The sequence below is a fragment of the Suncus etruscus genome, chromosome 6 (assembly GCF_024139225.1).
Source record: "Suncus etruscus isolate mSunEtr1 chromosome 6, mSunEtr1.pri.cur, whole genome shotgun sequence".
Taxonomy (NCBI): Eukaryota; Metazoa; Chordata; class Mammalia; order Eulipotyphla; family Soricidae; genus Suncus; species Suncus etruscus.
In genome coordinates this window covers 96,010,315-96,034,583 of record NC_064853.1, presented here as the reverse complement: position 1 = coordinate 96,034,583, position 24,269 = coordinate 96,010,315, and the positions used below count along the sequence as shown (strand labels likewise).

The 24,269-nt window shown below is 41.4% G+C and overlaps 1 protein-coding gene and 1 non-coding gene across 6 annotated transcripts in view; both read left to right on the top strand.

The window, feature by feature from the left end:
* The window catches only part of IGF2BP2 (insulin like growth factor 2 mRNA binding protein 2), a 182,270-nt gene that overhangs the window by 44,352 nt on the left and 113,649 nt on the right, over positions 1-24,269 (top strand). The gene's annotated exons all lie outside the window — the stretch shown is intronic.
* LOC126012449 (U1 spliceosomal RNA) lies at positions 18,640-18,802 on the top strand. Its single transcript, XR_007496920.1, has one exon. It is a non-coding gene; the product is annotated as a U1 spliceosomal RNA (small nuclear RNA).

Here is a 24,269-nt window from a genome sequence, read left to right as displayed (position 1 = left end):
ATATTAGAAAAGCTCCCTACCTATCTCTCCAGTCCCGAGATTTCTAAATATTTAAGGAAAATATTAATAGGTCTAAAAAAGCATATTTTATTCAAAAACTATAAAATTAGAGCTTATGTTACCAAATATTATGTTAGCAAATAATATATTCAATGTAATGCTCAAGTATCTGTATTAATAGGAAGAAGAAAAAAAAGTCTTTATAGCTGTAAAAAGAAAATCACAAAGTGGTTATATTCCTAAACTTCAGAATTGACAGTTCTCTTAAACTCTTTGTAATGAATAGCTTGAAGCCTAGTCACTTTTTCATCCTTGTTTCTGTGAGTAAATACTTTGTAGATTGTAAAGGAATTTTACAGACTCCTCTGAACTTATTCTATCTGGTTTATTTTGGGATTCACTGCTGTCTAAAAACAAAAATGCTTAAATAGTATGTTACGTCAGATCTTCTTGCTAAGGAATTAAAGCACACCTGGTAGATAGCAAAGAGCTTTAACCTAGTTTCCCATACAGAAACTCCAGGTGTGAAGGAAGGAAAAGGAATACATTAGGGTGAGTGAAGGAGCTGGTAACTTTTAGCCTACTTTGCTGAGGTAATGCACCATATCCTTCCAGGTCAGCCTGCCCCCCCCCCCCCCAGTTCATGCACTGAGTCTTGGGTACAAGTAACACAAACTCCTTTCCTCTGTCTTAATTAAATAGGTGGATTTTTTCCCCTGCAGGATGAACTGGGATGAAGTGGATTTTCAGGGTGTTGCACACACCTGTGTATGTCTGTAGGACACATCATTTATGGTTTTTTTTTTGGGAGGGGGGTCACACCCGGCAGCGCTCAGTGGTTACTCCTGGCTCCATGCTCCTGGCAAACGCCTTACCAGTGTGCTATCTCTCTAGTCCCATCTTTTAGGTTTTTGAGTTGACTTTCTCACTTACCAAAGATGACTTACTCATTTACCAGACCAAAAGTTAAATCTGAATCTTACTCCTTAGTGTAAGTTAAAAAAATTCCAGGGAAGAATTCTAATTGGCCTGATTTAGATCATTTGCCCATGCTAGGCTAGCAGATGAGGTTCCATGTAGTCTCATAGGCTCAAGTTAAGTCATATTCATGAGGAGAACACACAATGAACCAAGGGAATTGTTCTAAATGGGGGATATCACAGCTATTTTTTTTTCAGACTATATGAGACCAAACTTCAACAACTAATTAGAATTTTTTCGAGAGAGATAGTGCAGGGGTTAAAGCACTTGTCTTGCATGCAGCCAGTTTGAATCCCAGTATCACATAGGTATTGCAAAGACAGTATCTCATTGCTGAGTGCAGTGTTTTTGTGTTTTGTTTTGTTTTTTCAAATATGGGGGATATTACTGAGGATTGAACCAGGGTTTCATACATGGAAGTGTTAAATCTTTTTTGTTGTTGTAGTTTTTGGTTTTTGGGTCACACCCGGCAGCACTCAGGGGTTACTCCTGGCTCTATGCTCAGAAATCGCTCCCTGCAAGCTCGGGGGACCATATGGGATGCCGGGATTGGAACCACCATCCTTCAGTGTCTAAGGCAAACGCCCTATCACTTCACTATCTCTCCGGCCAGTGTTAAATCTTTTAAACTTAGCAGACTCATGTTCAAGTTTCAGTATTTCATTTGCTAGCATCAAAAAACATAAAAAAAATAGTCAAGCTCTTTTAGCCTCATATTTTTGTTTTGTTTTTTTTTTGGTTTTTGGGCCATACCCGGTGACACTCAGGGGTTACTCCTGGCTATGCGCTCAGAAATTGCCCCTGATTCTGGAGACCAGCTCTTGCCAGGTATGGGGTTTGGGGTGGCCCCATACTGGAGCCCTTCTCCCTGGCCTGGGGAGTGCTAGGAGGCTTGGCAGGCCCCCAGCCATCCTTGTCTTTTTCCCCTGACTCCAGGCCTTCCCTGGGTGCCAGCTCAGATGGCCAGAAGTGGGTTCAGGTGGACTCTTAGTGGTCCTCAGGCTTCCCTCCTCCCTCCGTACTCCAGGGGGGAGGTGCATGGGGAGGAGGGCGTGTGGACATCTGGCTTCCAGTTTCGTCCTTGATTCTGGAGACCAGCTCTTGCCAGGTATGGGGTTTGGGGAGGCCCCATACCGGAGCCCTTCTCCCTAGCCTAGGGAGTGCTGGGAGGCTTGGCAGGCCCCCAGCCATCCCCCTTTTTCTCCCTTGGACTTCAGGCCTTCCCTGGACACCAGTCTAGGTGGACTCTATAGGGGTCAACAGGCTTTCCCCCTACCTCTCCCTACACTAATGGGAATGCGCTTTGGGAGGAGGGCAGGCTATTCTAGTACTGGTTTATGTTGGCACAGTCACTGGAATTTTTTCTCTTTGTTTTCCTATTGATAGTATTGTATGCATATATTTTATATATCCATAACATCCATCTTGTATTGGGACCTTGATACTGCCCTACAAATCTCATTTCGAATATTTTACTGCCTCAGTCCCAACCCTTATTTTCCCCCATCTTCCCATGTAGGTGCAGCTCATGACATGAAGCTCACCACATAGAGTGATAAGTGCAGTTAGAGAAATAACTACACTGAAAACTATCATAACAATGTGAATGAATGAGGGAAAAAGAAGGCCTGTCTTGAGTACAGGTGTGGGTGGGGTGGGGAGTAGGTAGATCTGGGAAATTGGTGGTGGGAATCCTGCACTGGTGAAGGGGGGTGTTCTTTACATGACTGTAATCGTACAACTACAATTATATTTGTAATCACAGTGTTTAAATAAAGATAATTTATTAAAAAAAAAGAAAAAACCTAACGTGACCCCATGGTAGTACATTATTCCCATATTGACATAGTGCAATCATTGGATATGTACAGGGAAATATTTAAATTTCATTAGTAAATGAAGAAATATTTTTGGTACATCTGCATTTGCGGAGGATAAAATTTCTCTCAACATGTAAAAAAAAAAAAAAAAAGAAATCGCCCCTGGCTTGGGGACCATATGGAACACCGGGGGATTGAACCATGGTTCGTGGTTATCATCGCATGCAAGGCAGATGTCCTACTGTTTGCGCCACCGCTCTGGCCCCTCAGCCTCATAGTCTTGACTTATAAAATGAATGTATGTTTTTGTTACTAACACAAATTAAACAAGTTATTTTAAAAATGGTTTATTAGGGCCCAGAGAGATAGCACAGCGGTGTTTGCCTTGCAAGCAGCCGATCCAGGACCAAAGGTGGTTGGTTCGAATCCCAGTGTCCCATATGGTCCCCCGTGCCTGCCAGGAGCTACTTCTGAGCAGAGAGCCAGGAGTAACCCCTGAGCACTGCTGGGTGTGGCCCAAAAACAAACAAACAAAAAAAAACAAAAGAAAAAAATGGTTTATTATAGTAAAGCATAATACAGTGTAAACCACCACATAACCATTTATAAGTGAACAGTTCAATATTAAGTACATACGTATTATGGTGAAACGTCATTGTCCTCCATCTCTAGAATGCTGTGTTGTGAAACTGAAACTTTATACCTATTGAACAGTAACTCCCTATTCCTCTCTCTTTCCATTTCCTGGAAAACCACCATTCTTCAGTTACTTTTTTATAAATGGTAAGATCTGAACAAGAAGTTAGCTCTATGACTTTAGTCAGCAAACCTTGCCCACAGACCAAATTTGGCCAGTAGTCTGTTTTGTTAGGGTCCTATAAATAAGGAGGGTTTTTTCTCTCTAAAGGATTGTAAAAACAAAAGAAAAACAAAATAAAGAAGCATATACCACAAAGCTGGTATGTAGCCCACAAAATCAAAAACATTTGCTATCTGATCCTTTATAGGACAATTTTTTTTAGATTCATGTTCTCTCTCTCCTCTTTCTCTCTGCCCTCTCTCTCTGCTCTCTCTCTCTCTCTCTCACTCTCTCTCTCTCTCTCCCTCCTCTGCAGTGTGTGTGATCATGATAAAAACCTGATATTTTACAATGTTTGTGTGTCTGCATACTTTTAAAAGATCTTTGTGTGTGTGTGTGTGTGTGTGTCTCTGTGTGTGTCTGTGTGTGTGTCTGTGTGTCTCTGTGTGTGTGTGACTATATAACATCTGCCCTGCATCATGAATGTTGGCTCTTGGGAAGTGAAGATATCTAGTAAATATCTCTGGTATTACAATTTCTTGGATGCAGGAGAGGCAGTTAGAAGGCATACTAGTTAGACTTGTTAAGGCAGAAATAATGAAAAAATGATAAACATTTTGGAAGGCAGAACATGTGTCTCAATGCCATCAGTTAGCAGAGGCTATAGGCATTATTAAATCTGTTAAATATATTACAGCATAGTTGAGTGAATGAAACCAATGATTGAGTTCAGTGACCCATCCAGTCTAGAAATTGTCTTCACGGCACTAGAAATAAAAAAACAACAATTTTCTTAACCTTGAAATAATTTGTTAAGTTATTAATCTCTCAGTATATAAGAAACATGCTTCTTGCCTTTTAAAATAGATTTATTTTTCCCTTAAACTTGTTTAGACAATAACAGAAGTATAGGTACGAGGTGTTAAACCTGTAACCCTAAATGTCCATGTAAGGCTCCTCACTCTTAGATCAACTCTAAACTTAAAAGAAACACAGATATGGGCCGGAGAGATAGCATGGAGGTAAGGCGTTTGCCTTTCATGCAGGAGATCATCGGTTCGAATCCTGGCGTCCCATATGGTCCCCCGTACCTGCCAGGAGCAATTTCTGAGCCTAGAGCCAGGAATAACCCCTGAGCACTGCCGGGTGTGACCCAAAAACCAAAAAAAAAAAAAAAACCAAAAAAAAAAAAAAAACACAGATATGCCATTATTTTACTGAAAGATAAAGTCTGATGTAGAATATGTAAATTCTGCACTGAAATGACAAGAATTGAAGTTACCCTGATCTTGTCACATAGACAGGATTGACTGTGTCTCACTTATCTGCACCCTAGTAGAGAGAACTACCACATCTCCTTCTGAGGACTGCCATGGCCATTTCGACATAAGCACCTCGGTCTATTTTCAGTAACTATCTTAATGTTCAGAAACATACATGCACGAGGGGCACACTTGATTGCTGTTCTCTGAGTGAGAGGCTCCAATCTTGGTTTCCAAGTATCTCACAGGTCATAAATCAGAATCAAGTGTATGACACACTTCAATTTTATCACTGTCAGTTTTTTGAGAAACCTTTACAAATGGCCTGGTTTCCCCACGACAACACTCCAGGGGAATGAACTGGAAATTAATTGCAGCTCCAAAATTGTAGTCAAGCTGTAACTTGATAAGACAAGGCTCAAAGCTGACAGGTGGTTAATCCCTACTTCGTAACTCCTTCATGTGTATTTCTTAAGATAGGATTTAGAGCAAAGATCCCTACAATGAGACATACTGTAAGGATCTGAAGTGGGCATTATTTGGTCATTAGGCTAGAAAGCATCTCCCAGCCTTCAGCATAGGCTCTGATTCTACCTTCATGGACATTAGCCTCGAAGGTTTTCTCCAATTCATGAGTCTTGTGTTTTGACACAGTGTGAAGATAATTGGCCCTACAATTATTTTCAGACAAGTCCAGTGTCTGTTAGTTTATAGTTTGATTTTCTTTTTGGTTTTTGGGCTATACCTGGCAGTGCTCAAGCATTACTCCCGGAAGACTCAGTGGATCACATGGGATGCCAGGGATCAAGTCTGGGAAGGCCATGTGCAAAGCATATGCCCTACCCACTGTGCTACCTTCCTGCCCCCTAGAATAGCCATTTTTGACTATTGTGTGTTGTGATTTATGGGAAAGACACTTTGGGGCTGATTTTTTCAAAATTAGGGGTGGTTAATAGCCTTCTATGTAAATGAACAGACATTTAGAACTCAGTACATGTGGGGCCGGAGAGATAGCATGGAGGTAAGGCATTTGCCTTTCATGCAGGAGGTCATCGGTTCGAATCCCGGTGCCCCATATGGTCCCCTGTGCCTGCCAAGAGCAATTTCTGAGCCTGGAGCCAGGAATAACCCCTGAGCACTGCCGGGTGTGACCCAAAAACCACAAAAAAAAAAAAAAAAAAAAAAAAAAGAACTCAGTACATGTGAGAAAGTCTTGACTAAAAAGATTAATACCAACAGAGGTAATAAGTAAAGTTTATTTTAGAACTGTCTCTCTCATGCAAGCATAATGTTTGTATGCCAATAGTTGTATGTTGGAGTGTTAAAGAAGTTGATTCTGGAAGTGCAGCAAACCCAGTGTTGGAATTTGGCTGTTGATCCCAATCAGGTTTTGAATGTCTTCAACCAGTTTTCACTCCTCTAAAAGGAAGAGAGAAGGACTAGTAATTCTCTACAGCATTAAAAAAGATCCTGGCACGTGAAGTTCCTGGCACATCGAGGGTAATTTTAACTCTCTCTCTGCAGGGGCCATTTATTAAAACTCTATCCTCCCCCAAAACAAGACAGGGAGTGTCCTACTACTGAATCAGAATTGAAATTTAACATGCTTTTAATAGAGAAAGTATGCCTCATATCGGAAATGAGCTGCATTTTTAATAGTTACAAATTTTCCCAATTCTGAAAAAAATGATGTGCCAATTCTTCCCTCTCTCTCTTCCTCCCTCCTTCCCTTTTTTCCTTCCCTCCTCTCTCTCGACCTCTCTTCCTCCCTTCCCTCCCTCCTTCCTCTCTTCCTCTTTTCCTTTCTCTCACTCTATCCCTCCCTTTCTCTTTGTCTCCTTCCTTCCTATCTCAGGGTGTATATGCCTGGCTTTGTGCTCAGGAATTCAGTAAACCATGTGGAGTGTTGGGTATCAAACTCAGTGCAGGTGAATAGAAGGCAAGCACCCTACCCACTGTACTTTCTCTTAAGCCCAAGAAGATTCCTTTCTTAGTCATACGGTGAATTTCCAAGACGTTAGCCCATGAATGCAAAGACCTTAGGCCATAAATGCCATTCTGGTTAAAACTGCATAGAGCCATTATTACTTTAAACCCACTAACCTCATTCTGCACATTTCCCAAAAACAAGAACATACAATTTATGATTCAACTTTGGGGAACAATGTTAAAACAAACAGAAATTCTTAGAAAGATGTGAGGTGCTTAAAGTAGTTTGAGGCTTAGGAGCTTTTCCCATACATAAGACTTGGTGCTTACTGATATTACTACAGCCCATATGTGTGTCCAGAGGAGCGCCTCTCATCATGGTGTTTGGACTGTCAAGGAGTCACTTGTATCTTCTTCATATCTAAAATTCACTATGACCTTTTAATGTTGTAATGTGGAAAAAAGAAGATGGTAATAATACCCAAAGACAATAGAGATGAGGACCTGGAGGACTAGTTCATGGTAGGAAGCTTGCCACAAAATGTGGGAGAGTACAGTTAGGGCAGAAAAGGGACCACTATGATAATGATAGTTAGAAATGATCATTCCAGACAAGAAGAACTGGTTGATGAAAATAGGTAAAGTGATTTGCATGATTCCCCTTTAGTAACTATATTGAAAACCATTGTTTAGGGCCCGGATAGATAGCACAGCGGTGTTTGCCTTGCAAGCAGCCGATCCAGGACCAAAGGTGGTTGGTTCGAATCCCGGTGTCCCATATGGTTCCCCGTGCCTGCCAGGAGTTATTTCTGAGCAGACAGCCAGGAGTAACCCCTGAGCACTGGCGGGCGTGGCCCAAAAACCAAAAAAAAAAAAAAAAAAAAAAAAAAAAAGAAAACCATTGTTTAAAAGAGAAAAGAGATGATAGCACAGTGGTAGGGCGTTTACCTTGCATGCTGCTGACCTGACCTAGGACAGACCAGGGTTTGATCCCCAGCATTTCATATGGTCCCCTGAGCCTGCCAGGAACAATTTCTGAGCACAGAAGTAACTCCTGAACACCACTGAGTGTGGCCCAAAAATCAAAGGGCAGGCAGTGCAGAGGCCAGGGTGAAGGGTGGGTAGCAAATTGGGGGGGGGACACTGGTGGCGGAAAATATCCACTGATGAAGGAAGGGTGTTGGACATTATATGACTGAAACTTAATCATAAACAACTTTGTGACTATCTCATGGTTATTCAAAATATATTTTATAAAATTTTATTTATTTAAAGAAAATACATCACATAGTTAACATGTGATCATAATACATTTGTTTCCAGGTAAGTGAAAACAAAATTATTGGAGAAGAAAGGAAATAAAAAAGGAAGGTAAGAGAAAAAGACAGAAAGAAAAAGTACACTAGCAAGCTCATTTGTGAAAATTATTGTATCACCAGTGACATTAGTATAATGAGAGAAGGTTTAGTAAGCTCTTGATGTTATATGTCCAGTCTGTTAAGTTGAAGTATTTCTTTAGGAATGACAGCATCCAAAAAATGAAGCTGTCCAGAAATTCAAAGCTACAATAATACAAATTTTAGGGGCATGTATTCCAGGGAATTCTGGAAGAAGGCCTGGTTTGAACATGGCTACTGCATTTGTGGGCATAATTTTAGCTGACAGGCCTTCCTTGAAGGAGGAAGATACAGGGGAGGGTGCCCACACTTGCTCCAAAAAAAGCTCTGGTGATACTGATTGATTAACCAGTTTTTATTCTAGCCAGGATATTTCTTCTTTGCTGGTGCCTGTTACTTGTTGGATGGAAGCATCTTTTGGATTGATGCCTTACCCTACTTGTTCTCATCCTCAGGTTGTGGTTGTTGGGCTCCAAATAAAGCCCCTGAGTCTCAGGGAGGAATGGCTTGCGGTTTTGGTTTTCCACTACTGAGCTATCTGCTTACTGGTCTTAGGCTGGGAGTGAAAGGCTTACGGTGGAAGTTCCTGAACCTGTTTTATCTTCTAAACTGTGTGTGGATGATTTTCTGTGTCTGCTTTTGCTCCCAGACTGCTTCACTTAAGTGGCAGCCCCATGCCCCAATACCATTGTATTGGGAGGACGCATTTTCCCTAAGATACAGGGCTTTCTTAAGACCTAAGACCACACCCTGAGGAGGAGAAAAGGTAGGGAAAGCACCAATCCAGAAGGTGCTTCAGTCCAAAGGTGCTTCCATCCAGTGAGTTAACAAGCACCAGCAAAGAAGAAATATTCATAATAAAATGGAAACTGGTTTATCTAATAGATATCAAACCAACAACTGGCGTACTGAAGTGTGGTCAAATAGGTATCCCTGCAGGGACTCATAGAGGGTCAGTGATGAGGCAGGCCATCGGGGAAATGCTCATTCTGGGTAATGGAGGCAGCAGGCCTGGCTCCATCAGGGTGGGGACTTGGTCCACCCTCTTCTCCTGAGATGGCCAGCTTTGTGCTCAGTGGGCTGATGTAGCCCATCTCTCGTGGCTCAGTTTACATCTCATTTGAGAAAAGAATGATTTTATGGATCTGGCCCCCTTCAAACATCAAAATACATTAAAAAAAAAAAAAAGAACTTCATGAAGCCTGTTATTCTGAAAATATTTTACATGAGAAACTTCCACAACTAGAATCACCTTCCTTCTGTGTTTTCTACAACTCCCTGTATTCTTTTTTTTTTTTTTTTTTTTTTTTGGTTTTTGGGCCACACCCGTTTGACGCTCAGGGGTTACTCCTGGCTATGTGCTCAGAAATCGCCCCTGGCTTGGGGGGACCATATGGGACGCCGGGGGATCGAACCGCGGTCCGTTCCTTGGTAGCGCTTACAAGGCAGACACCTTATCTCTAGCGCCACCTTCCCGGCCCCAACTCCCTGTATTCTTAGACCAGCAATAGTCAATGACAGTTGTTAACTTTGGGAGATGGTTACATAGTGTGTCTCCTTTTTTGTTGTTGTTGTTTTTTGGGTGACACCCGGCAGCAGGGTTACTCCTGGCTCTATACTCAGAAATCACTTCTGGTAGGCTCAGGGGACCATATGGAATACCGGGATTTGAACCACCATTTTTCTGCATGCAAGGCAAATGCTCTACCTCTATGCTATCTCTCTGGCCCCAGTATCTCTGTTTTTATACTGCCTGCTGTTTTTTTTTTTCTTATCAACTGGAACATTACATTAAAACATTCATAAAGTTAGAATTTATACTTTTTCAACTTTCTGATAAAGATGTATTAATAATTTATTTTAAAAATTATTTTGGGGCCTGGAGAGATAGCACAGCGGTGTTTGCCTTGCAAGCAGCTGATCCAGGACCAAAGGTGGTTGGTTCGAATCCCGGTGTCCCATATGGTCCCCAGTGCCTGCCAGGAGCTATTTCTGAGCAGACAGCCAGGAGTCACCCCTGAGCACCGCTGGGTGTGGCCCAAAAACAAAAAAAAAAAATTATTTTGTCTGGGGGCAGAGGGATAGCACAGTGGGTAGGGTGTTTGCCTTGCATGTGGCCAACACGGTTCGATCTCTGGTATTGGGTTACTGATCATACCCTAATCAATATTTGTACTCCACCCTAGGGTGAGGCCTGATTCTTGTCAATGAAAGCAGGGGTCTGAGGAATGCAGGGTCTCTTTCTTTGGTCTTCTTCCATTGTGCTGTGTTCCATTTTAGAAGCAGAAAGCTTGGGTGGTTGAATTCCTTGCTTGAACGCTGGATTTCCTGAATCCCTTCTTGTACCTCTTCACTCTGTGAATTATTTCCTGTGTCGATGTTTGCTTCCATGCCTGCCTCTCAGCAAACCCTCATTTTGGAGCCATATGCTTCACTAACAGATGGTGCCCAATCAGGGACCTAACAAATGGCACCCGAACAGGGGCCTGAAACTGTAACAAGGAATCAAACAGGAACTAGAATTCTGCTGTGGAGTGGTGAGATGATTGTTTTGCCTTTTTTTTTGGTTTTGTTTTTGTTTTTTGTTTTTTGGGCTACACCCAGCATCGCTAGAGTTCCTCCTGGCTCTATGCTCAGGATTCGCTCCTGGCAGGCTCGGAGGACCATATGGGATGTCGGGATTTGAACCACCGTTCTTCTGCATGCAAGGCAACTGCGCTACCTTCATGCTATCTCTCCGGTCCCAGATTGTTTCACTTTTTACTCAGGTAGATTTCACCTTTTTGGCTTTTCAGTTTATGACTCTTTGGTTAAATGTGATGTTGTTTGCTTAGACTCTGGAAGAAAGAGCCCCTGCCTTCCTCAGATCCCTGCTTTTATTGACAAGAGTCAGGCTCCACCCAAGGGTGGGAGAAGAATACCAAGTAGGGAATAATCTAATACACCATCACCAGATCACACCCTAAGGTGGAGTACAAATACTGATTAGGGTAGGGTCAGTAATCCAACACCCTGCATTCCATATGGCCCCCTGAGCCTGCCAGGAGTGATTTCTGATTGCAGAGCCAAGAATAATCTCTGAGTGGCACAAAATCTCCAAAACCCAAAGCAATAAAAAGAGAAACTGAGATAACTATATGAGAGTCTAAGGTCTTAAAATTACTTAAAACTAAATTTCTCTTGAGAGTTTCTGATCTAAAGTTATCTAAAACTTCCTAGAAGTGTGCGTGTCACATTTAACATTGGCAACATGGCAGACATAGTATAATTGAGTGGGGCAGAGGACTTGGGGTCTACGTGTAAGCCAGAGTGTGCTTTTTATCACTTTCTGTTAAGAGGGTCTTTGGGCATAGCACCCAAACTTTCTGATTTGGTATTTTCAGCAATAGTATGAGGACAACACATGTTTTATGGACCTCTTTAGGATTCTTCTCCTTTTTTTTTTTCTTGTTTTTGTTTTTGGGCCATACTCATTGCCACTTAGGGGTTACTCTAGGCTCTGTGCTCAGAAGCCACTCCTTGCAGGCTCAGGGGACCATATGGGATACCTGGTATTGAATCTGAGTCAGCCACATGCAAGGCAAATGCCCTACCCACTGTGCTATCGCTCTGGCCTCTATACAGACTTATTTGATATAATAAATGATATAGCTACTTTATAAATACTGATTCCAGGGCCAGAACAATAGTACAGAGGGTAGAGCATTTGTCGTGCATAAGGCCAGCCTGGGGTTTGATCCTCAACATCTTGTATGATCCCTCAAGCACTGCCAAGAGTGATTCCTGGGTGCAGAGCCAGGAGTAACTCCTGAGTGTCACTGGATGTAGTTCCTCCTCTCAAAACCCCACAAAACAAAATTCTGCTTCTCCAGGGCTGGAGAGCTTGTATAAGGGGTTCAATTAAGCACTTGCCTTGCGGCATGTTATCAGCCCTAGTTTGATCCAGGCACCACATATGGTCTCCTAGAACTTCCAGGAGTAAGCTCTGAACCCTGCCAGTTAGGGTTCAAAAACAAAATAACCAGACAAAAATACTAGTCCCACAAACAATTCATGAATGTAGTCTTCTTTCAAATAGGTGAAAGTTTTTTTTTTATTAAATTTTTTTTATTTTTAATTATGAGAACAAGGATGCAAAGAAAGAGGACAAGGTAAAGTTACAGTGGAAGGACAATACATAACATAATTCTCAGAAGTCCCCTTGCTGATATCCCAACTTTGAAATTTCATCCAAAGAACATTAAGATTGTAACACACTATAATATTTCTTAACAGCACACAAGGCAATCTAAAGCCATAAAACTTACATAACTCCTTACACATTACAGGCATAGCATTTTTTTTACATTTCCATATTCATGCATATTAGCTTAAGTTAACCTCAAATCTTTTTTTTTTTTTTTTTTTTTTTTTGGTTTTTGGGCCACACCCGGTAACGCTCAGGGGTTACTCCTGGCTATGCGCTCAGAAGTTGCTCCTGGCTTGGGGGACCATATGGGACACCGGGGGATCGAACCGCGGTCCGTCTAAGGCTACCGCAGGCAAGGCAGGCGCACCTTACCTTTAGCGCCACCGCCCGGCCCCTTGTTAACCTCAAATCTTAACTGGGTTCTTTTTAAGGATTAGAGTCAAAGGAGCACAGCAAAAATGGTGTTAGAGTGGCAATTGTTGTTTGCATAGGCCCACCAAAATATGAGGGACATGGAAAGAAATAACCTTGGCCTAAATACAAAAAGACCCGACCCCTGAAGGTTCCTGGCACAAGACCAACTCTAGGCTCCAGGCAAGCTAGATCGTCCAATCCAAGACATTGTCTGTAGTGCCAACACACTTATATTTTTCACACAGTCTCTGTTGTTGGTATCAAGCTTCTGTATTAAAGATCCTGGAATCTGTATATCCAACATTAAAGTCAGGATGTGGAGCGTCCTCTGGTTTCACCTCACAATCAAAGGGCAATGCAGGGAGCCCTGTCCTGTAAGCAGGTCGTTGTTGTTGTTAAGTCTTCTCAGTGTTAATGGAAGTCTCTTTTGAGCAGGACAATGTCTGAGCAGTGTAGAGTCTTCCTTGGTAGAGGATTGCAAATAGGTGAAAGTTTTATAATCTTGTTTTAACACATTACCTCTAGTCCTAATCTCCTATATAATTGTTCACATAATAAGTTCAACACTCCATCCCTAGATCTACTTGCTCTCATCTCCTCCCATGTGTAATTAGTGTTTTCTTTTGTTGTCTGTTTTCCTTCCTGTAGTGCATGTATGGATCAAGAGAAAATACACAATTAATCACTTGTTTAACACAAATGTTATACTTAAAATATTATGCCATTTTTCCCCCCACTCAATACCATGTCCAGAACTTCTCATGATCTGGCTCATCCACTTTATCTATTGATTTTTGTTTTTGAGCTGCATGTGGCAGCACTTAGGAATTGGCTTTGCACTCAGGAATTACTTCTGGAAGTGCTGGGGGGACTATATTGGATGTTGGGGATCCAACCCGGGTCTACAGTGCGCAAGGCAAGCACCCTACACACTGTATTATTGTTCCCGCACCCAGTACATTCACTTTAATACTGCTTATCATCATCATTCATCAGTTGAAACAATGCTGTGATAGACATTTTTGTAATATCCTTTTTAAATATAGATGTGAATGTTTCTCTAGTGTTGTAGGTATTAGAAGTGGAATTGCTATATTATAAAAATTATAGACCTTAAAACGCAGTCTCTATGTTCAAACAGGCCAGCTCCATAGAACCATTCTTTTCTCTAGAGATGTAAACTGAGCTGTGAAAGATGATGGCTAAGTATACGCCCCTAAAAATCATAGTATTATAGTCTTGAATTTCTGTACAACTTCATTGCTGTCATCCCTAAAGGAATACCCCAATTTAACAGACTGGACATATAACAATAAGTTCTTACTAAACCATCTGCCATTGTATTAATGACTTCATTGGTGATACAGTAATTTTCACAAGTACTTTTTCTTTTATTTTCTTTTGTTTCTTTTCTCTTTCATTTTATTTTTTCTTTCCATTTTCAATAACTTTGCTTTCACTTACCTGGAAACAAATGTATTATGATGAACTATGTCAACTATGTGATGCATTTTCTTTAAATAAATAAAACAAATTACAGACCTTGGGACTGGAGAGAGAATTCAGCAGGTACCTTGCACTAGCACTCAGCCCACACAGGTTCTGTCTCGCACTTGGTCTTCTGAGCCTCTCCAGGAGTAAGACCGGAGCACAGCTGGGTGTAGTGTCCTCCCCCAAATAATAACCCCTAAACCTTTCATGATGACAAGTTAAGAATAAACTGCCCTCAAATGAAATGGACACTGTTTTTCACACTTCAGTTACAACTTGATACCTGTTAAGTAGACCCTCTCCCCAAAATTCAGGGCCCTGATTGTATAAGAGTTACAGTACTTGCCTTGCATGTGGCTGACGCTGGTTCAATCTGCGACTCTGCATATGGTCCCTCAAGTCCTGCCTAGAGTGATCTCTAACTTTAAAACCAGGGGTAAGTCCTGAGAGAAGTCAGGAGTGTGTCCCACCCTGCCTCTGCAAACAAACAAACAAACAAAAAACAATTACTTAAAGAAGTTTAAGGTCATAGTTGCTTCCTAGCCTTTCAGAGTTACCATTTTTGTCAAAATGCAGACTACGGGGGCTGGAGAAATAGCATGGAGATAGGGCATTTGCCTTGCATGCAGAAGGACGGTGGTTCGAATCCTGGCATCCAATATGGTCCCCAGAGCCTGCCAAGAGCGATTTCTGAGCCAGGAGTAGAGCCAGGAGTAACCTCTGAGCATTGCCGGGTGTGGGCCTCCCCCCAAAAAGAAGAAACCCCCCCCCCAATGCAGACTATGGCTCAGTAAATTCAAGGGGTATGTGTCTAACATTGTGCATAAATAACAAACTCCCAGGTGATAATGTGACCAGGTACCATACTTGAATAACTGGAACTTAAAGAGCACACCTTGCTCCATCCTGTTTTCTCATTTAGCCTGGAATTTAGTGTTTTTCTGGTTGTGTTTGTGCGTACCTTCCTTAACTACCGCACATGGATTGGAGTGTGTTTCCTGAATGAAGTGTATTTTTTCATAAATATATGAATGCTTTCCTCAAAATACTTGCCCTTTAAAGTTAAATGCTGTGAACGTGAATGGCATAATATTGATGATTGAAACTGGTTGATGAGTACATATAGGCTAATTGTGTTGTACTTGCTGCTTCCGGATGTAACATATTGTTTAACTACTTATAGTACAAAGTTAAAACGAAAATAAATGTTCTTTGAAGTTTGCTCCCCTTAACAAATAAATACCAGCTTGGTACTTGCTGATATCTATTCCTTTCCTGGATTTCCTCTGGTAGCCGATTTGGAGTATTTTCATCAGTAGTTTATTTTGGGATATGTGAATTTTAATCGTAATACGTTGAAGTGTTTCTGGAAGATTAAAAATAACCGTGAAAAGAGCTTTGTTTCACGTCTGCTTATCTTGCCAGCTGCGAACAAACCTTCCTTAGCTTCTATCGTTCAGAAGCTGCTTTGCAATATGACAGACGCTGGGATTACAGCATGGTAATATGTGAGTTTAGCCTGTATTGGTTTGATTATCTGGAGCAGGTAATTGATTGAGCAGGATTTCGTGGTCCTTTCAGGACCACCAGCATCCATTAAGATGTGTTGGAATGAAGAGTGAGAACACAAATGCCATGCGCTAGATGGCCCTGGCTGAGTGAAAGCACTTATTTTATACTTGTTAAAGTGAGGCACAAGGAATTTAAGTGATCTGCCGTAGGTTCATGAAAGCGAAAGTGCTAGTTTTATTGCCTAGGTATATAATTTTTGGGGGTTGCAGGGGCCATGTCTGGCAGAGATCAAACTGGGTTCAACCACATACAAGATAAGTTCCTTGCCCCCCGTGCTTTCTCTCTCTAGCCCTTAACTACTAGGTCTCTTGATTCTTAGTTCCAATCCCTTTCTGAGTATGAGCTTATTACAGCATCTTAAGAAACTTGAAGGAGGCATTTGACTTTTTTGTTTTTGGTTTTTGGGTCACACCTGCCAGTGCTCAGGGGTTACTCCTGGTTCCACACTCAGAAAATAGCTCTTGGCAGGCGCTGGGGACCATATGGGTCACCGGGATTCGAACCAGTGACCTGCATGAAAGGCGAATGCCTTACCTCCATGCTATCTCTCCGGCCCCTGGCATTTGACTTTTAACTGGGTGATAATATCCTGAGATATAGTTTATTCTTGCAGAGATAAGTTATGGAGGTAACTATTTTTGCTTTGGTCATTAAGAATCTCAGAGGCAAACATACAATGTTACCCTATGTTACAGAAAAAGAATTCTGTAAACCTCTTTTTTCTACAGACTGTATTCTAAAACTTGTTCTCTCCCAGCCTGCTTTTGATTTGTCTTTTTTTGTTAGTTTGTTTTGTTTTGGGGCCACACCTGGGGGCACTTGGGGGATACTCCTGGTTCTGTGCTCAGAAATCGCTCCTGGTAGGCTCAGGGACAATGTGGGATGCCAGTCAGTCCCAGATTGACTATGAGCAAGGCAAATGCCCTACAGCTGTGCTATTGCTCCAGCCCCTGTCTTGTCTTATTCCTTTTTTGTTGTTTTTTGTTTGTTTGTTTGTTTTTTGGGCCACACCCGGTGACGCTCAGGGGTTACTCCTGGCTATGCTCTCAGAAATTGCTCCTGGCTTGGGGGACCATATGGGTGGCCAGGAAATCGAACTGTGGTCTGTCCTAGGTTAGCGCATACAAGGCAAACGCGATACTGCTTGCAACACCGCTCTGAACCCATATCTGTCTTAATATAATTTCATATTTTTGTGTTTGGATTTATTTTATTTTGCCATTAACATTTTTTCTTATCAGAATCTGCCTTAAGTATTTATTTATTTATTTTGGTTTTTAGGCCACACCCGGCAATGCTCAGGGGTTACTCTTGGCTGTCTGCTCAGAAATAGCTCCTGGCAGGCACAGGCGACCATATGGGACACCGGGATTCGAACCAACCACCTTTGGTCCTGGATTGGCTGCTTGCAAGGCAAACACCGCTGTGCTATCTCTCTGGGCTCTCAAGTATTTATTAAGCAGATAGCATATAATAAAGAACATTGGAATATTTGAAAATCTTGTTATTAATGAGACAAACATAGATGAAAATAATGTCATAAGTATAAAGCTGTGTTGATGCTTTGTGGCTTCTGCTCGCTTTTTCTCCTTGGTCTTCCTGTCCCATGACTGATCCATCTGGACCACTTAAGCTTCTTTTTTCCTCCATGTCTTTGGCTGCATCCTGAGTAGTGAGGACCCTTCTCTATCTTAGTTTTCCTCAGGATCATAGATTGACAGTTTTTTAAGTTTTATGAAAGCATGATTTACAAAATTATTTATAGCCGAGCTTTAGACAAACCATGTTCCAGCACCAAACGATGTTCTTTTTTCTGACTTCCCTCTTAGTCATGACTTTATTAAATGTTTCCAAGGTGCCTTGACCCAGCCTGTTCAAAACCAAACATCTCCTCCTCAGAGATTCTTCATAGCTCTTTCTGCCTGATTTTGGGTCCCAGTTGTCACATTCTCTGCCCTTATGCTCTAGAGAAGAACCAGCATTGTCCCACGTGCTTATCTCATATAATAGACACATAATAGTGTCCAGTACTGTTGCTGTCCTGATTTTACACATGAAGAAATGGAGGCCCAGCGCTTAGAAACCCGGTAGTTTACCCAAACAACATGTGAGAGAGCCAAGATTTGAACTCAAGCTCTCACCTTGCCATCACATATATTAGCTGCAAGACCTTTGTGGTTTTTTTTTGTTTGTTTGTTTTTGTTGTTTTTTTTTTTTTTTACTTTTTGAGTCACACCTGGCAGTGCTCAGGGGTTACTCCTGGCTCTATGCTCAGAAATCGCTTCTGGCAGGCTCAAGAGACCATATGGGATGCCGGGATTTGAACCACCGACATTCTGCTTGCAAGGCAAACACCAAACCTCCATGCTATTTCGCTGTCTCAAGACCTTTGTATTTATCTGTGAAAGTCAGAGCTCTGCCCAGTGGTGATCCTGTCACATTAATTTTCTTGTTCTCAGTTTGCAGTAGTGGAGAAAAGCAAGAGGTAAATGTCACTGTTCTTTGGCTACATAACAAACTCTGTTTCCATTCCTTTGCTCTGGAGCCTCCCACTCTCCCCAGTGGTGGGAACTGAAAGTGGTCAACTCTTCAAGAAAGCTCACATTCTGTAGCTTCTCCAGAAAACTCTGTTCAGCACTCTGTGAAGGAGAGAGGTCCCCTCTCATTCCAGCATATCAAAGGAGATTGCTCTTTCCTCTTTAATCAGAAAAGCCAGGACTTTTCTGGGAGGGAAGCCCAGTGAGAAGAGTTAATGATTGTGAATGAGATTGAAAAAGATTGGCCAATACTTATCTGGCAGGGAAGATACCATGATCACAAAGGTGGTTTTCCCAGGGTGAGGTTTATTCATTGCACTCCAGATGTGCTGACCCCTGCGATTTCCCCAAATGTGGGAAACTCGACTGCATAGTTTGTGGTAGTGGGGACTGCGTTCGCGCTCTTCCCTAAAAAAAAAAAAAGAAAAAAGAAAAAGAAAAAGATTGGCCTTTGCCAGGTCTCCGGGTGGAGTGTGCTTAATATGTTAAAAATATGATTCAAAGGCTTTTAGAGTACTTATTTTTAGAATACTCAGATGGCTAGAAAGTAAGATTGAGCTAATGATTAGTCATGATCTTAAAAAAAATGTGTAGAAGTGATTAAGGAGTTACAGGAGGAAATTAAAGTAAGAATGTTGCATGAAAAGATGAATTGATAGGGGTGGAGATACAGTAAAACAGGTAGGGTGCTTGTCTTGCATGTGGCTGACTAGGTTTTATCTTGTCATCCCATATGGTCTCCTGAGCTTTACCAGGTGTGATCCCAGAATAAGTCCTGATTAGCACTAAGTGTGACCTAATAAACCAAAAAAAAAAATTAAGGGGATACGGGAGGAACTGTATGAATAAGCCAGTTGCTTATTCATTTCTTTGTAATTTCTTTCCACCCTATCAATAAGGTTCTTGTATTCACTTCACTTAGTTTGCATGTTGATAATTTAATTTTATTCAAGGACTATTAAAAAAGTTAGTCACTTTTTAAAGGTAAATGATTTTTTTAAATAAACAGGTTTCTTTCTCTTTCTTTCTTTCTTTCTTTCTTTCTTTCTTTCTTTCTTTCTTTCTTTCTTTCTTTCTTTCTTTCTTTCTTTCTTTCTTTCTTTCTTTCTTTCTTTCTTTCTTTCTTTCTTTCTTTCTTTCTTTCTTTCTTTCTTTCTTTCTTTCTTTCTTTCTTTCTTTCTTTCTTTCTTTCTTTCTTTCTTCCTTCCTTCCTTCCTTCCTTCCTTCCTTCCTTCCTTCCTTCCTTCCTTCTCCTTCCTTCCTTCCTTCTCCTTCCTTCCTTCCTTCCTTCCTTCCTTCCTTCCTTCCTTCCTTCCTTCCTTCCTTCCTTCCTTCCTTCCTTCCTTCCTTCCTTCCTTCCTTCCTTCCTTCCTTCTCTCTTTCTCTCTCTCTCTCTCTCTTTCTTTTTTTGATTTTTGGGTCACACCCGGCAACGCCCAGGGGCTACTCCTGGCTCTACGCTCAGAAATCGCCCCGGCAGGCTCGGGGGACCACATGGGATGCCGGGATTTGAACCACCTTCCTTCTGCATGCAAGGCAAATGTCCTACCTCGGTGCTATCTCTCCAGCCCCATAAACAGGGTTTTTGGGAAGAAACTTGCTGCTTAAAAATAATCTATTTTAGATGAGGGTCAGGAGGACCAGTACATGGAGGAAGCTTGTTACAACGAGTGGAGATTGCAGTTAGGGTAGAGAAGGGTTCACTATGATAATGATAGTTAAACTGATCACTTTGGACAAAATGGGGTGCTGACAGGGAATAAAGTGATATACATCATTAACAATAGTGCAAACCACATGTCAAAAGGGGGAAGGAAGAGAGAGGGAGAGAGAAGTGAAATGTAGGGGTGAGTGTGGGAGGGATATTGGGACACTGGTGATAGGAAATGTTCACTAGTGAAGGAAGATGTACATTGTTTGCCTGAAACACAACCATTAATAATTTTGTAATATCTGTGCTTAAATAAAGTTTTATTCTTTTAAAGAAATCCAGAGGTTGTAAAAAGATTTTTTTCATTATGTCTCCGCAGTAGAGTTGTACTTTATACATGAGTGGTTTTTACTCATTTATTTTGTTTTTTAAATTACTTAAAAGGTATTAGATCATTTTGTCTTAGCCAGACATTCAAGTTTACGTATCATAATAGTGATTGTTCCCTTTAACAGTAAAAAGAAATGGAACAGATCTGTTTTACCTAATAATCCTTGCAATTAGCAGTTTTATGCTCAGTCCCTGGAGCTATGACAATATCTGAGAGGTAGAAAATTGTGTCTGTCTCTCTTACTCTTACTCAGTCTTCAACAAGGGGGGTTGGAGGTGAGTTGATATTGTTTGGCCTCCAAGTAGCAGTCACCTGTTTTACAGCAACCTGGTTGGTGTTGTTAACATCAGGCTGCCCAAGCTTCTCTTTATTTCTTCGGTAGCATCTTTAAATCCTGAGGATTGTGGAGCAAAAATGAGGGTTTTTTTTTTTCCCCTTATAGTTTTATGGGATAGTCTGACAAGGGGCTTTAGTTGAGAGTGGGAGACATTCAGAAGGAAAAAAAAAGGTGGGGACCAAAGCCATAGTACAACAGGTGGAGCACTTAACCTTTCATGCATCTCACTGGATTTGATCCCTAGCACAATTTTTGGTCTCGAATCCTCCGAGGATGATCCATGACTGTAGAATTAGGAGTAAACTCTGAGCACAGCTGGGTGTGGCCCCCAAATGCAAATAAATAAAGAAGAGAGAGGAAAGGGAAAGGTAGGTCTTACCCCACTGTGATGATAATGCAATGGCTCTGTGTATAGCATGTGTTACTAATGTGGCAGCGAGATTCTTTTAGACACAGAGGAGAATAGATACTTGGGAAAGTATAAATTTTTTAGGGGGTCACACCCGGCAGTGCTCAGGGGTTACCACTAGCTCTATGCTCAGAAATCACTCCTGGCAGGCTCAGGGGACCATTTGGGATGCCGGAATTTGAACCACTGACCTTCTGCATGCAAGGCAAATGCCTTACCTCCATGATATCTCTTCGGCCCTGGGAAAGTACAATTTTTAAAGTATTACTGATACTATATAGTAAAGATTAAACTCTCAAGGACTGAGCCTTCTCTCTTTAGTGCACACATTTGCACCAAATACAATGTGTGCACCAAATACAAGTTAACAGCTGGGCAAATTAAGGAAGACTCATAATGTTAGTCATTCAGCAAACATTTTTGAATGTCTGCTGTGGGCCAGGCATAATTTGAAGCACTTGAGGTAGAACAGTGAACAAATAGACAAAAATCTCTTCCCTTGTAGAGCAAACAATCTGCTGTAGGGAGTCAAAATAAATATATAGAATGTATTTAGAACCTCTTGGTTTCGTACTTGGAAACAGAAATCAACAGAATCAAACTGGCCTAAGAAAGCAGCATTGCTGTGGGAGTTTCTAATTGGCTTTGTTTGGAAAAGATGTTTGTGTCTGATCAAGCAGGAGGCCCTGGGGACACAGTTTAGTATATAAACATGTGGCCCCCAAGAATATATCTATATAGATGGAGATACAGAGTCCAAGGATGTGGAGAGCAGAGGGAGCTGCTGAGTCTTGAAATGTGTCTTTCTGGAATCTAACTTTCCAGTGCCATTGGTTTCTTTCATTGCCAAGGATGAACTTAGCCATACAAATAAACTCAAAGAATTTGGAATGTATCATCCTTGGAACTTTGACTGCAAGGGAGTTTATTATAACTATAAGTAAAAAAGCGTTTGTAAACGAGCACATAAGAAAAGGAAGATTTGGGTTCCAGAATGATAACACATTCTACGAGGCCAACTTGGGTTCAATGTCTGCCATCCCATTTGGCCCCGAGCCTGCCAGGGCCCTGAGCACCGAGAGGTGTGGCTCCAAAACAAAAACAAAGAAAAAAAAAAAGAAAACAAAAGGAAGATTGGTGAACATAAAGTTGCTGAAAAGAGAATAGAGTTGAATAGGAAGTTTTGGAAGGTAGCATGTTGTCCTCTTAAGCATATGTTGGCCATCTTTCTAAAATAGATTTTTTTACTTTTCTGCCCTTTCGGGGGAATAGAGGGGAGACACACCTCTCAGTGTTCAGGCGCTATTTCTGAATCTGTGCTATGGAGTGACCCCTGGCAGTGTTGGAAGGTGTGTTTGGAGGATCTAATATGGTGACAGAGATTCAGTGTCGGCAGGATGTGAGACTAATGTCTTTAGAAACAAATGAACATATTCTCCATACAAAATTTTTTTTGATGGGGGGGGGGGGGAAGCTGGCAGTACTCAGGGCTTACTCCTGGCTCTATGCAGGGATCACCAGCTGGTTTGGCTAGGGGGCCATATGGGATGCCAGGGATTGAACTGAGGCCTGCCATGTACAAGGCAAATCCTGCACTCGCTGTGCTGTTTCTCTTGAATATTTAATATTAACATATTATATTACATATTATATTAATACATTACAAATATTAATATTTAATATATACAACAAAAATTAATTCTGAGTTATTTGTTGGTTGGTTTTGTTGGGGCCATACATGGTGGTGCTCAGGGGTCACTCCTGGCTCTGCATTTAGAAATTGCTCCTGGCAGGCTGGGGACCATATAGGATGTTGGGAATCAAACTGGATTTGTCCCGGGTTAGCGTGCAAAGCTAACACCCTACCACTGTGCTATCTCTCTGGCCCCCTTTGAGTTGATTTTTTTTTTATTAATGCACCGTGAATTACAAAAGTTATTTATGATTGGGTTTCAGGCATACACTATTTCATCATGAATGTCCATTTTCCTCCATGAATGTCCCTCCTCTTTCCTACTTTCCTTTTTTTTTTTTTTCCAGTAAGAATTGAACCCAGGGCCTACCTGACACAAGTGAGACCTGTACTGAATTGTGGAGTCACAACCCTGGCTCTATTTTAACTTTTAAAATGTATTTAACACTAAGTTCTTTATTATCATTACTTTTGTCTTTACCAACGTAGCCTAAATCCTGCAGTTAACAATTTGACAAGAAGATCTTGAAGGATAAGGGTTGACCTGGGTTCGATCCCTGGCACCCCAATGAAAGAGAGAGAGAGACAGAGAGACAGAGAGAGAGTGACAGAGAGACAGAGAGACAGAGAGAGAGTCAGACACAGAGACAGACAGACAGACAGAGGAGAGAGATGGAGTAACTGGAGAAATTGGTGGCAGGAAATGAACACTGGTGAAGGGAGGGTGTTGGAATATTGTATGACAGAAATTCAGCTAAACCATTTCACAGTGATTTAATACACACACACACACACACACACACACACACACACACACACACACACACACACACACACACACACACACACACACACGACCTGAAGGCTTCTGATTCATCATCAGTCAACCTCTAAATGAGCTGCATCCTGGCACCTCCAGCTGTGTATCTCTGTGGCTTGGTTTCCTCTTCCCATCTCATTTATGAGGATGCATCTGGCCTACAGTGCTGTCATTAATAATAGGCATACTTTGGGGAAATTTTCAGCATGTTTGTATAGCAGGTGAAGTGCTAAGTAAATATTGGTACAGGGTCATGATACTACTGAGACTACACACTCTTCCTTCATCTCCTCTTGATAGCAGGAGGTTGTCAGTCCATCTTAGATAGCTTATGTAACTTCCCTTGTGTTTTTCTTAATTCAAGGCACATTGTTTGTCATAAAGTGAGGAAGGTGTAAATAATGGTTAACTTCGTCCATATTTTAGATTACTTTTTAGAATGAATCCCTGCAAGAAGAAGTGCCAGATCAACGTGTGTAAAGATTGCTGATTATTTCCAGAGACTTTCCTTAAAGACTGTAAGACTCTAAACCCCATTTAGTAGTATTTGAAAGTATTCTAGAATTAGACATACATA